Raw genomic sequence first — 13,803 nt, 5'->3', positions numbered from 1 at the left:
CTGCAAAGCATGGTGAATTAAGATGGTAATTTAAGAGCATGGAGATGAGGATGAGGAAAGGGGCGGCAGAGAAGAAGCAGTCTGAACTGGGAGCTCATGGCACCGTTCTCCACCCTGACCCTTTCATCCGTGTCCTTGCTGGCCCATCATTCAGAGGATTCATTATTAAGCACCTACTATGTGTTAAGGGCTGTAAAGCCTATACAAGTATGTCAGAAACAGACCCCACCCTGCAGAAGCGGTCAAGCTGTAGCTACAGGTAAGGCTATTCCGGGAACCTCAGTGCTGGAGAAGCCCAGGGGAGGGAGATATCCTCGTGAACAGGAAAGGCTTCCCAGGGCAGATGGCATTTGTAATGGGACCTAATGAGGTGACATGTTGACAATGGCTGAGGCACTGGGGCTGTAGACGTGGCTCCGGGTCTGCCTTGGGTTCTGATGTTCAGGCTCCGTCCAATGACAAGGCATGCATCAGATTAGCCACGCCTATTTCCTTGTTGCTCCTCCCCCCAACCCCCCACTCCCGCAAGCAGAAGGGAAGGGGTGGGGAGGGTCTTGAGCCGGAGAGCCCTGCACACTCTTCGTCCAGAGCTGGCCCCCGGGGTTGTCTGGGGTTGTCCAGGTGGAAGCTGGTCCTGAGCACTGGGGCATCTTCTTCCTGTGAGGAGAGAGACTTCCAAGGGCAGGACCCGTGGAGCCCAGAAGCATGTTGTTAACCCCAAGAGGAAGGCTTTTAAGGGGGAGGAATGGATGTAGTGACAGCCCTTTCCGCGGAGTCCTGAGAGCTGCAAACAGCATGCTAGCATTCAATTAAAGTGAAACCACACTTAAATCATCACAAGGATATTGTTGGCAATTTTTGTCATACAGATTCTACCACCAGTCCATGGACATTCCATGAAGCCTTATTATACTGCGTATTGAGCTGATTTTCTTCCAGCTATTGATAGGTAGGATTTCCACAGGGTATTAGTGATCATGGGGCAGGGGGTTGGAGCTATAAAAGGAAGCACAGATCCCTGTACTTGGAGGAGGAGTATCGTATTTGAAGGCTCTTGGAAATCTTAGGTGTCTTATCTCCAGAAGATAGGTGTTAACCTACCTTTCTAGTGCTCTCAAAAATCTGAATAAAAATGATGATGCCTCCAATAAGTAAATAAATAAATAAAATAAAAGGAAGCACAGAGAGAAAAAGTGAGATTCATTCACAAGACCAAAGAAAAGCTCCGTTTGAGAAAGAGCATCGGGCCTGGGTCACGGGGGCTGTCAAGGATTGTGCTGGAAGAGCTAGGGTTGGGGGGACAGTGACTTCTAACCTATCAGAAGCGGGGACACTGTATCCTTGTATGCCTGACTTTACAAAACTGTTACCCATCTTTAAATTGATGTATTCCATATTTATTTTATTCTTAAAATGATCAAAATTAATTGTCTCTTGAGAGTTTCTTAAGAATTTGGGTTTTGCTGTTATTTCTACGTCCTCTGCTAGCCTGACCTTCCTGAACTCGCCCCCACACAGTGATGCTGCTTGTTGTTGGTGTTTTTGAAAATAATGATCCACTTTGGGACCTGAACAGATCACACTTTTTCTCATTTTTCTTTCAAGTTCACATAAAAATCCCTCCCTCAGGACCAGATACTTAATTATTAATTTGAAAATGTCTTTTTGAGCTGTTTTCCTGACTCATAATTTTTTCCTGAAATTAAGAGCAAGTGGGGTGTGTCGGTGGCTTGGTTGTTTAAGTGTCCAACTCTTGATCTCAGCTCAAGTCTTGATCTCAGTGTCATGAGTTCAAGCCCTGCTTTGGGCTCCACACTGGGCATACAGCTTACATTTAAACAAACAAACAAAAAAAAAGCAAGAGAAAAGTTTATTTTCCATCATTATTTGCTCTCCTAGATTTTTTACTTGGACAAGTGCCATGAGGCAGTCGTGGGGTTTTTTTGTTTTTTTAACTCCTCCCTGATGGACTTACCTTATGGTATCTTGTACTTCTGTCAGGAACAACATTAGTTACTCTAATAAGAGCAGACACAACCTGGAAATTTTCCTAGAGCTGACACACCTTCTTTCCGACTCTTTATCACACTGCCAAAGACATATATCTGAATGAGGGCCAAAGAGCTCACAGGGCACTTTCATGAACCTCAGCTCATTTAACCCTCTCGAAATAACCCCGAGATAAACTGGGCAAAGTTGGTAATCCCTCCTTTACAAATGGAGAGACTGGGGATCAGAGGGATTAACTGACTCATGCCAGGTCATAGGGTGGTACACAGATCAGGACCTGAACACTCTCTGCCTCCCCATTTCATCCCATTTCTACATTTACTCCTGTTGCAGGGAAGCCTCAAGAACGAACTTTACAAAGGCTCCTCAGATGTTTCTCTTCCACACAATCTATTGACTAGCAGCTTGAAGGCTAGATTCGTCCCAACGTATGTGGGGATGTCGGGTGGAGTGGGATTATGTGTCCTCCCCCGGGTGGGACCAGAGCAGACAGGATGAACAGTGTAACTGGGATATTGTGGAGAGTCCCAGACTAACCCTGAAGGCAAGCCGAGACGCATCCAGAGACTGGTGTGAGGGCGGCTGACATAAATTTTCCTTAGGTTGAGCAAAGAAATTCTCCTTAGTTTCAAGGTACAGATTCTCTTTCGTGTTTCCTCAAGGAAAAAAGAAAAAGGAAAAAATGGTGGGAAGGCGCCTGGCTGGCTCAGTCTGTGGAGCAATGACACCTGTGGAGCAGATCCTGGGGTTGTAGGTTTGAGCCCCACGTTGGGTGTAGAGATTTTTTAAAAATAAGATCTTAAAAGGGCGCCTGGGTGGCTCAGTCAGTTAAACATCCAACTCCTGATTTCATCTCAGGTCACGATCTCAGGGTTGTGGAATGGAGCCCTTCATTGGGCTCCATGCTCAGCAAGGAGTTTGCTTGGGATTCTCTCCCTCTGTCTTTCCTGCCTCACTCACACGCTCTCTCTCTCTCAAATAAATACATAAATCTTGAAAAAAAAACTTAAATAAAAGGGTGGGCGTTGGGGAGAGGAAGCTGAATATGGTAAGTATTCTCCTAAACTGAGACTGAAACAGACCTTTTAAAAAATGATCAAGGCCGCCGCCCTCCCTGCTTCTCAGAAGCTGCAAAATCTCACTCATGGCAACTCTCCTTCTTGATGTCCATTCTCCACTTTACCAGTGTCTTCCCGCCGACTTCAGCTTTCATCTGGCCCCTTATGGTCGCCCCGGGCCCGCGCCTACCCCCCAGCATGACAGCCCTGCTTCTGGACTCTTGTCTCTTTCCCAGACCACATTCCTGAGAGAGATTTGGTGGCTGAGCTCCTTCTTTCAAGCCCCAACCACACCAGTCAGTAGCCAATTGCAGTTCTCTTCTTGGGATAGAAACTCAACCTTAGGGCGCCTGGGTGGCTCAGTTGGTTAAGTGACTGCCTTCAGCTCAAAAAAAAAAAAAAAGAAGAAGAAGAAGAAGAAGAAACTCAACCTGAATCCATTCAGTTATGTGTTTTGGGGGCAGGGGTGAGGGTGCTATTTAGAAAAGTCTACAGGACCAAGATTCCTTAGAAGATGTGGCCTGGCAAGAAATAATGAGCAACTTGGGCGCCTGGGTGGCTCAGTCGTTAAGCGTCTGCCTTCGGCTCAGGTCATGATCCCAGGGTCCTGGGATCAAGTCCCACATCGGGCTCCCTGCTCAGCGGGAAGCCTGCTTCTCCCTCTCCCACTCCCCCTGCTTGTGTTCCTGCTCTCGCTGTCTCTCTCTGTCAAATAAATAAATAAATAATCTTAAAAAAAAAAAAAAGAAATAATGAGCAACTCTAGTTCAGCACCCAAAGTAATCTCTTCCTCACCATGTTTAGGCAGTGTTTCTTACCATGGTGGGAAAAATTGTGGGAAATTCATTCAATAAGTATTTGAGAGTGTTCTGTGTGCCTAGCACAGTGCTAGGCACGAGAAGATATTTCGAAGATTGTTGGTAAAGCTTGTAGGGTTCATAAGGCTAAGAGGAAGATGGAGACAACTTCCGGATGACTTGGGCTTCCCTTCTTATGCGCACGTAGGACAAAAATCAAAGGCACAGTAGCCATGCAGCAACAGCATGGGCAAAATGGACATTTATGGGTTTTTTGGGGGGTACCCTACATGTTATTTACATTTTCTATGGGACAGTGCTTCTCATGGCTTGCATCAAAGAAGAAAAACATACTTCTTTTTAAAACGCACTCAAAGGGACGCCTGGGTGGCTCAGTCGTTAAACGTCTGCCTTCGGCTCAGGTCATGATCCCAGGGTCCTGGGATCGAGCCCCGCATCGGGCTCCCTGCTCAGCTGGGGAGCCTGCTTCTCCCTCTCCCTCTGCCCCTGCTTGTGTTCCCTCTCTTGCTGTGTCTCTCTGTCAAGTAAATAAATAAAATCTTAAAAAAATAAAACAATAAAAAATGAATAAAACACACTCAAAGACTATACTGGAGGACAATGGGAGGAATAGAGACGTGGAGTCTGGGTGGCTAGGAGTTAGCACCTGGGACCGAATTGCCCAGAGATCCACGCGTCAGTGGGTATTTTGTCCTTCTGTTCATATTACACACCCAGCAGCTATTCACATGGGGAATCTGTGAAATGTTTTGATGTTTATAATAGCTTCTCAGAAGCTAAAAAGTTATAATTACTGATGGAGTATAATCCACTTGTGATCTTTGGTGTGAAGTCAAGACTATTCCGATCTATTGCTAATTAAAAAAGGTCGGTATGCAGTGGAGGGGCAGTAAGGGTCTCGGAGAGGTTCCTGCCACCAGAGTGATGCACTGGACAATATGATTAAACCAGAGCCCAGCGTGGGCTGAGCTTCGTGTGTAAAAACCTACAAACCCAAACTTTTGGCTTTTGAGGAAATTCCCAAATAGATCAGTGTTGCTTCATCTCTTTGGATAGTCCCTCATACCTAAACCTGTTTTTACATTTACCAACTCATTTTCATTTTGAAACTTATGACCATCCTCAGAGACTGGTACCGCTAACCCCATTTTACGAAGGAGGAAATGAAGTGCTTACGGAGCTGTCTGCGGTATCCCCGTCTGGCATCCCACGCCCAGCTAATCTAGATGACACCAGATTTGTAAAAATTTAGCCCTCATCTATATTAAGTTCATAATGATATTTCCTGGCAGATACTTAGTGCAGACTTTACTTTCAGAATGATATCAATGAAGAATTCACAGAAAAGCAGAAGATTTTCCATAGAAAACGATGAAAGGTTGTTAAAATATTCCCATTTTATTGTGTTTGGTCTAAGAGTGGAAGATTAATAATCAGCCTGAACTTGTTTTGAGTGATTATTAAATAACTTATCTTAAAATTTTACTCAGCTTCTTCCAATTGTACCCTTTGCTTATGCCTTATATTTCTGCTCTCTTAGGTTAGGGGTCAGTGTATTTTAGCAAAAAGAGGATGGGACCTAGATACCTCCACACGGTCTGTTCACTCTGTGGGTCACTAGCCATGCCCCAGTCTCTTCAGATTTAAAATGTTCCTGAGGGGCGCCTGGGTGGCTCAGTCGGTTAAGCATCTGCCTTCGGCTCAGGTCATGATCCCAGGGTCCTGGGATCGAGTCCTGCATCGGGCTCTTTGCTCAGCGGGGAGTCTCCCTCTCCCTCTGCCACTCCCCCTGCTTGTGCATGCTCTCTCTCTTTCTCTCTGTCAAATAAATAAATAAAATCTTTTTAAAAAATAAAATAAAATGCTCCTGAAACTTCTCCTGAAGATAACATTACAAAATGAGCGTGAGAGCCCTTAGGGTGTCACATCAGAAGATTTAATGCTCTTTCCTCCTCCATCTATCTATCTACTGGAGCGAAGGGGCCCCATCAGGAGGAAAGTTCCTCCTGAATTTACTTCACATTGCCCGGTGGCACAAGGTTAGGAATCATTTCCTGATAAAAGAGCCACCATTGGGGTGCCTGGGTGGCTGTCGTTAAGCATCTGCCTTCGGCTCAGGTCATGGTCCCAGGGTCCTGGGATCAAGCCCCGCATTGGGCTCCCTGCTCAGCGGGAAGCCTGCTTGTCCCTCTCCCACTCCCCCTGCTGTGTTCCCTCTCTTGCTGTGTCTCTCTCTGTCAAATAAATAAATAAAATCTTCCAAAGAAAAAAAAAGAGTCACTATTTATGGTGCCCCGATGGTACCCTAGCTGTTTCACATATAGAGTCCTTTCCACTGCCCTACTAGGTGCTTAGTATTTCCCCACATTACTTAGGAGGAAATTCAGTTTCTGAGCCTCAAAGAAAGACCAGTCGGTGAGTGTGGGAGCTGGGATGTGAACCCACTTCTTCCCCAGAGCCTGGGCTTCCTGAGGGACTGGTTAGTTCTTTATTTTACTGAAGTTAAGTAAACGTACCCATGGATAATACCTCAGTGTGACATGTATTGTTAAAGAGAGGGATTTCATTACTAGAACATTTTCATCCATTCATTTCCTTTCTGAATTCTTTTATTCCACAGAGAACAGAAAATCACTTTCCTGATGGTCAGTTAAATCCATGTAACAGATTGTAATAAGCATGACTCAAAGAGTTTTTAATTAAGAAAGCATTACAATGTTTTCTATTTTAAAAGATGGAACTGCGCTCTCCCACCAGCAAAATTAAGTGGTGAGAGAGCACCAAGGAGGCAGGCACACGAATTCACTGAACCTCACTGAACCAATTTGGCTTTAAGTGAGAACAGTGTGTCCTGTCCAAAATCCCAGTTCTGTTACGTTATAACCAAAGCTCAGAGCGGAAAATTGTCTCAAAAGAGAGAGCTGTCTTCTGTGTGGTTTTCTGCCCTATGTAAAAGCAGGAAAACATCAACTATGGAAAATCAGGAGATGGCCTTATGTCAGTGGCCCCTGAGCATCCTGCTGGGAAATTGTGTGCCTGGAAGATTATCTATGGATACAGTTCAGGTTCAGCAGGTCCCCTAAGAGACTCTCAATCTCCCAGGCAACTTTTCCACAAAATCTAGCTAGCCTGTGGTCAGGGAGGTCCGCATGATTTTACTATTAGCACCAGCAAGACTGAATAAAAAGGTAAATCTCCTAAAAACAAAAACAAATAAATGAAAACCAAGAATATGATGCAGCCCAAGTTAAACATAACTGCTCTATGGGTTTTTTTTAAGATTTCATTTATTTATTTATTTATTTGAAAGCGAGAGCATGAGAGAGAGAGAGCATGAGCAGGGGAAGTGACCTGCAGAGAGAGAGGGAGAAGCAGGCTCCCCGCCGAGCAGGGAGCCCAAGGTGGGCTCTATCCCAGGACCCCGGGATCGTGACCTGAGTCGAAGGCAGATTCTTAACCAACTGAGCCAGCCAGGTGCCCCCCCCCTTTTTTTACAGTTTATATCATTGCAGCGTTTTGTGTTGACCCTGTACTCTTTCTGGAATCTTGCTTCCCTCTTGTTGCAGCAACACTGACATTCAGGGGGCTCCTGTGTCCCTCTGATTGTTCCTCCATCTTAGCCAGGTTCTTTTCTTCCTTCCGCTCCATACCTGTGGGCACTGCTCCTTCCACTGACCCCTACCTTTCTCACAATATACACAGTCACTCGGAGAGCTTACCTGTGGTAGCTGGCCTTCAAAATGGCTGTTTAGGGGCGCCTGGGTGGCCCAGTCGGTTAAGCATCTGCCTTCGGTTCAGGGGTCATGATCCTGGAATCCTGGGATCCAGCCGCAAGTCAGACTCTCTGCTCAGCGGGGAGCCTGCTTCTCCGTCTCCCTCTGCCCTTCCCCCCTGCTCGTGCTCTGTCTCTCTCACACTCCCTGTCTCTCTCTCTCTCAAATAAATAAATAAAAACTTTCAAAGAAATGGCTGTTAAAGATCCTGCTTCCCAGTCTTCACACCCCTATGTCTCCTCCCACATTGTATCAGAGCTGGTCTGTATGACCAGTAACATTGCCAGAAGCGATGACATGTGATGTTTGAGATTAGGTTTTAAAAGACTGTGGCTTTCTTCATGGGATTCTCAGGCTTTTCTCTCTCACTTGGATCACTCCCTTGGGGGGAAGCCATGTTGTGAGCAGCCCCATGGAGAGGTCTACCCGGTGAGGAACTAGGCGTCTTGCTGATAGGAACGTGAGCAAGCTTAGAAGTGGCTCCTTTGCCAACACCTCCCCTCCCCCCCATCAAGGATAACCCTGGGCTGTGGTCAAGTGAGCATTATTGACTCCTTAGGCATTGACCCAGCCTATGTGTATGCAGTTAAAGGCAAAGTGGAGGATATGAACAGAGAAAAAAAAAAGGAACGGGCAAAATAAATAAAAGGTAATATCTAAAGTCTATTACTTTTTTTAAGATGGAAAAACCTAATGTGTTTATATGCTAGAGGGAAAGAGCCAACAGAGCAGAAGTGTAAGTATTAACAATGATAGGAGCTGACATTTATTAAGCATATCCATGTGCCAGGAGCCACGCTAAGCACTTTACCAGGATTATATTACTAATCTTTCATAACACACTTTTAAAGTAGGTACTGTTATTAGCATGATATTTTACAGATGAGAAAAGCAAGGCTTTGTCCAATATCACCCAGTGAGGGTGATATAAATAAAGGAGTTCTGCACTGCTGAGCTCTGGAATGCAAGAGTAGATGTCTTTGCTGGGATGGAAGCCAAGCTTCCGTTTAACAAGCACCTAGTAAATGCCAGGTTCTTTATTTACATTAACTCCGATGCTTATGTATCCCTCGGGGAGGGAGATAGATCTCCTCTTTAGAAAAGTGAGAAACCAGAGCCTGCGTGGCTACTGACTTGCTCAAAGTCTTCGTCTTTTCTCTTTAAACATGCTGTCATGAATTATGATGAATGTGGGGCTCTGCAGCCTCAAATCATTCTCAGGACTTGTTTCCAACACTTCTCATCTAGTGAACTGAAATGAGAATTCCTAGCTCAGAAAATGATGCTCTTGAGAGCTGCCAGGGGCACCGCCCTTCTAAAGGGGCTTGACTCAACCACCGTGATGGAGACCATCCTGGCAATTCTACCTTTACTTTTGACAGTGGAACTCTTAGTCCCACTTTTAATGACACAGGCATGGTACTGGTGACAACATTCATCTGACTGAATAAAGCAACCGATCTTTTGTATTTCTTTTCAAAAAAAATTGCAGTGTGCACAATATTTTGGTTTGATCATAAAAATTTTCTGAAGATAATCAGTAGGAAGCAATTGAAAAAATGTTGAAAGAGACTAGGAAACATAATAAAGTCTTGATGAATGAGAACCTTGGAGAGAGAGAAAAAGATCACAAGTAGGAAAGACAGCATGTTATTAATTTTGTCTTTAACTGACAAAATAGCACCTGAAATGTTTATGTTGGTTCCCATTTTCCAAAACACAGTCCCATATATGCTCATTTGCCCTTCACTACAGCTGGCCCTTCAGTTAGGAATGCTTTCATCTACTAATTGCAGGAAACCAGCTTAAAAAGATGGAGGCTGTTTTTCTCATTTAATGAGACATGTGGAGGTGGCCTGAATTCTACTACAGAAAAGTATATGTCATGAAGAGGACAACTCTCAAAAATGTATAGTGATGGGGATTACTTTTAAACTAGTAATTTTGGGGCATCTGGGTGGCTCAGTTGTTAAGCGTCTGCTTTAGGCTCAGGCCATGATCCCAGGGTCCTGGGATGGAGCCCCGCATCGGGCTCCCAGCTCAGCGGGAAGCCTGCTTCTCCCTCTCCCACTCCCCCTGCTTGTGTTCCCTCTCTCGCTGTGTCTCTCTCTGTCAAATAAATAAATGAAACCTTTAAAAAATAAAAAATAAACTAGTAATTTTATACTAAAATATCATATGACATTTTATCATTGTTTAAGATATCATTGTTCCATTTTTATAAATGTATGCAACAACTAAGCTTTAAAGATACTGATTGAAGCATTGTTTATTATTGAAAGACACTGTGGGGGAAACCTTTACTTTTCAACAATAAGGGATTGGGTGAAAAAAAACCATATGCCATGGAATAGAATTAGTCAGAAATAAAGTTTCAGAAGAATATTGGTATTTATAATATTTTATTAAAGAAATGAGTAAATTGTAAAACTAATATATATACAATATGACCCTAAGTTTGTAAATATGTTTTATATATAAATGCTAGGGGTAAATACAGCAAAATATTCATAGTGATTATATTTAGGTAATGAGAATACACAAAAGTTTGGTTTTTATCTTTGCATTTTTTGCAATATGAGTTAATTTTTAAAAGTCAGGTCTATTGGAGTGCCTGGTGGCTCAGTCGTTAAGCGTCTGCCTTCAGCTCAGGTCATGATCCCAGGATCCTGGGATCAAGCCCCACATCGGGCTGCCTGCTCAGCCAGAGAGACTGCTTCTCCCTCTCCCACTCCCCCTGCTTGTGTTCCCGCTCTCGCTGTGTCTCTCTGTCAAATAAATAAATAAAATCTTAAAAAAAAAAAGTCGGGTTTATTGAAGTATCATTTACATGCAGTTAAATTCGCCCTTTTTATATGCATGATACAGTCATGTATCCACCACTTTAATCAAAATCCAGAATATTTCTGGGGTGCCTGGGTGGCTCAGTCCTTAAGCATCAGCCTTCCGCTCAGGTCATGATCCCAGGGTCCTGGGATCGAGCCCCGCGCCGAGCCCCACATCGGCCTCCTGGCTCCGCGGGAGGCCTACTTCTCGCTCCCCCACTCCCCCTGCCTGTGTTCCCTCTCTCGCTATCTCTCCCTGTCAAATAAATAAATAAAACCTTTAAAAAAAATACAGAGTATATCCTTTGCCCCAAAAAGTTCCCTTATGCCCTTTTGTGGTTAATCCATCCCCCCTCTCACTTGGCATCCACTGATTCTATTCTGTCTCTATAGTTTTGCCTATCCTGGAATGTCATATAAATGAAAATATATAATATGCTGCCTTTTGTTTCTGGCTTCTATCAATTAGCATAAATGCTTTTGAAACCAACCATGTTGTTGCATAAATCAGTGGTTCATTTCTCTTTATTACTGAGTAGTACTCTATAGTATGGATGTACCATAATATGTTTATCCTTTTACCAGTTGGCAGACACTTGGGTTGTTTTAAATTTTGGTTGAAGAGTAATGTGTTAGTTTACTAGGGCTGCTATAACAAAGTACCACAAACTGGGTGGCTGAAACAACAGAAATGTATCATCTAACAGCAAAAGAATAAGAGGGAAAAAACCCGAAACATTCACCAGTGCAAGGAAATGGAAAGGAAGCTTGAGTTTGTCTCCTGAGAAGTCTCCTGAGAAATTGAAACTGTCTTGCACCTTACAGATTTGAGGGTTGAACTGATATTACCTAAGTGGTCCAGAAACCCCCAATGTGAGAACGATTTAGAAATTAATCCCTCTTAGGGGCGCCTGGGTGGCCCAGTCGGTTGTGGCCAAAAATGTGGCTCCTTAGCAGTTTTTTCTTGATAGAAAAGAGACAATTACATGGCAGTAAGTTCTTGAGTGTTCTCTCTTCTCATATCTTCATTTTGGAAAAGTCTTCAGAAGGGAGCTGGCCTTGAGGAATGTCAGGATGGAACCCCCCAAAGGGTCTTTTATTAGAGAATAGAATTAATAGCAAGATGATTAAATGAAGAATATAATTGCCGTGAAGGCAGATGGAATTAAGACCAACAGAAGCTCTGATTAGGTATTTGATATCCAAACTCTAAGTGGAAGAAGTTTTAAAAAATCTTTATGGAAGAATGGGAAAAACAATAGTTAAATGGTGATATTTTAATGCTTGAGTTTCATGAAAGAAAAGAGCCTAACTCCTACCTTGGCAGATATATTTCTAGTCTTACTGCAAATATTTATTTTTTATTTAGCCAAACAGTTCTGGGGAAAGTGGGAAAATTATGTTCATATTTATTCTTTTTGTTCTTAAATCATCCTGATTATTTCAGTCACATCTGGAGGAAGTTTACAGTTGGGGGGCCACTGCCAAATACAAGGATCCAATATTTACTTGGGAATATCAACTACAATCACAAGCAGAATGCCAAAAAGGAAATCACCAGTCTCTTTAGAGCTGACTTGTACTTTCCAATTAACACAGTACCAGTATCTGATCATTATCCCCTCTCAGAAATAATATGAACTGCCGGTGAATGGACATAGGAGGGAGCTGAGGGTGAGGTAGAGGATGAGAGAGAGCCTTTAGCAAGAGACAACCTGTTTACAAAAACAGGAGCGGGCTGCTTTTGGAAGTCATCAAGCAACAATGGCCCCGGGGCCAGTCTTCCTCATAATAACATAAGGAAGGGAGAAATCACTCCAGATTGTAAAAGAAGATTGGTAAATATTTTAGCTGCATACTTCTGGGAAAGCTATTTTCTCTCCCCCCTCACCTTCCCCCTTAAGTAGGGCATACTGTTCAGAATTTAAAGACCCGATGGCCAAGTTTTTAGGATAAACAAGACTTTGTGGCTCTAGAAGGAACCCTGTCTTGAAAGGTGATTTAGTGTGGAAGTCGGGGTGAAGGAAGAGGAGGAGTTGTTGAATAAAAGTAATAGGGACGTTACAAAGAAATGATGAGGTTCGAAATGCCTGGATTTTGTTCCTGGCACTCGTACTTCTCCCGGCCATGTTAGGCACGTATAATACGCACGAAGCCAACTTGGCGAAGCCTGGAGCTGCCTGGAGACCTGGAGAAAGTTCAAGTGTGAAAGCCATCAACACGTGGGACTTAAGCTGTGCGTATAGAGACATGTTGTAGAAGACAACACAAGCTTTTTGGGAAAGCAGGATAATATAAACTTTGGGGGAAAACATAAGCTTTTTAGGAAAGCCAGGAAAAAAACTGACACTACATAAGGTACAGAATAAGAAAAATGTTCCACTGACTAAATTAGATAGAAGAATATGAAGTTAAACACCAGAAATAAAAGAAAATGCAGAGCATGGCTGGCTTTCCTGCTATTGTTGGCAGACACTGGTTTGAAAGAGGGGGTTTAAAAACTGTTCTCTCAAATCCGCGGTTACAATGTAGAAGGAGCCCCTCCGCTGAAGGAAAGTTCAGATGAGAGATGAGTTTTACCTCAATGGATAGTAAACAGGTTCCGTTTAGTGCTTGCCAGCAAGATTGACGGTTAAAGGGAAAAAGTTGCAAAACTATGAGAGTTCTCCAGTTTTCTTATAAAAGAAGCCATTGTTCAGGGCACTGGGCTGGCTCAATCAGAAGAACATTCGACTCTTGATCTCGGGGTCGTGAGTTCAAGCCCCATGTTGGGTGTAGAGATTACTTAAAAAAAAAAAAAAAGAAAGAAAGAAAGAAACCATTGTCTGCTGAGCTAGTAACATTTTCTTGCTCAGAAAATTGTATTGTAGGGGCGCCTGGGTGGCTCAGTCGTTGAGCGTCTGCCTTCGGCTCAGGTCATGATCCCACGGTCCTGGGATCGAGCCCCACATCGGGCTCCCTGCTCGGCGGGAAGCCTGCTTCTCCCTCTCGCACTCCCTCTACTTGTGTTCCCTCTCTTGCTGTGTCTCTCTCTGTCAAATAAATAAATAAAATCTAAAAAAAAATGTATTTTATATAATGCTAAATGATGTACATTTTGCTCTTCATTTTATGAAAATATACTTTGACTTATTTTTAAAAATGCTTTGAAACAGTTCTGGTGTTGCAGCAAGGTATGGAAATTAATGATTTTTTAAAATTGTATAATTTTGATATAAAAGAGTCAATGGTAAACTAAGTTTATCTTACTGGTGCATGGTTTCCAAGCCCTATAAAAGATTAATTTATCTCAGGGCTTATCAACCTCAGCACTCTTGAC

Source organism: Zalophus californianus, chromosome 10 (genome assembly GCF_009762305.2).
Source record: "Zalophus californianus isolate mZalCal1 chromosome 10, mZalCal1.pri.v2, whole genome shotgun sequence".
NCBI classification, from domain to species: Eukaryota; Metazoa; Chordata; class Mammalia; order Carnivora; family Otariidae; genus Zalophus; species Zalophus californianus.
This window is presented reverse-complemented; position numbering follows the sequence as displayed.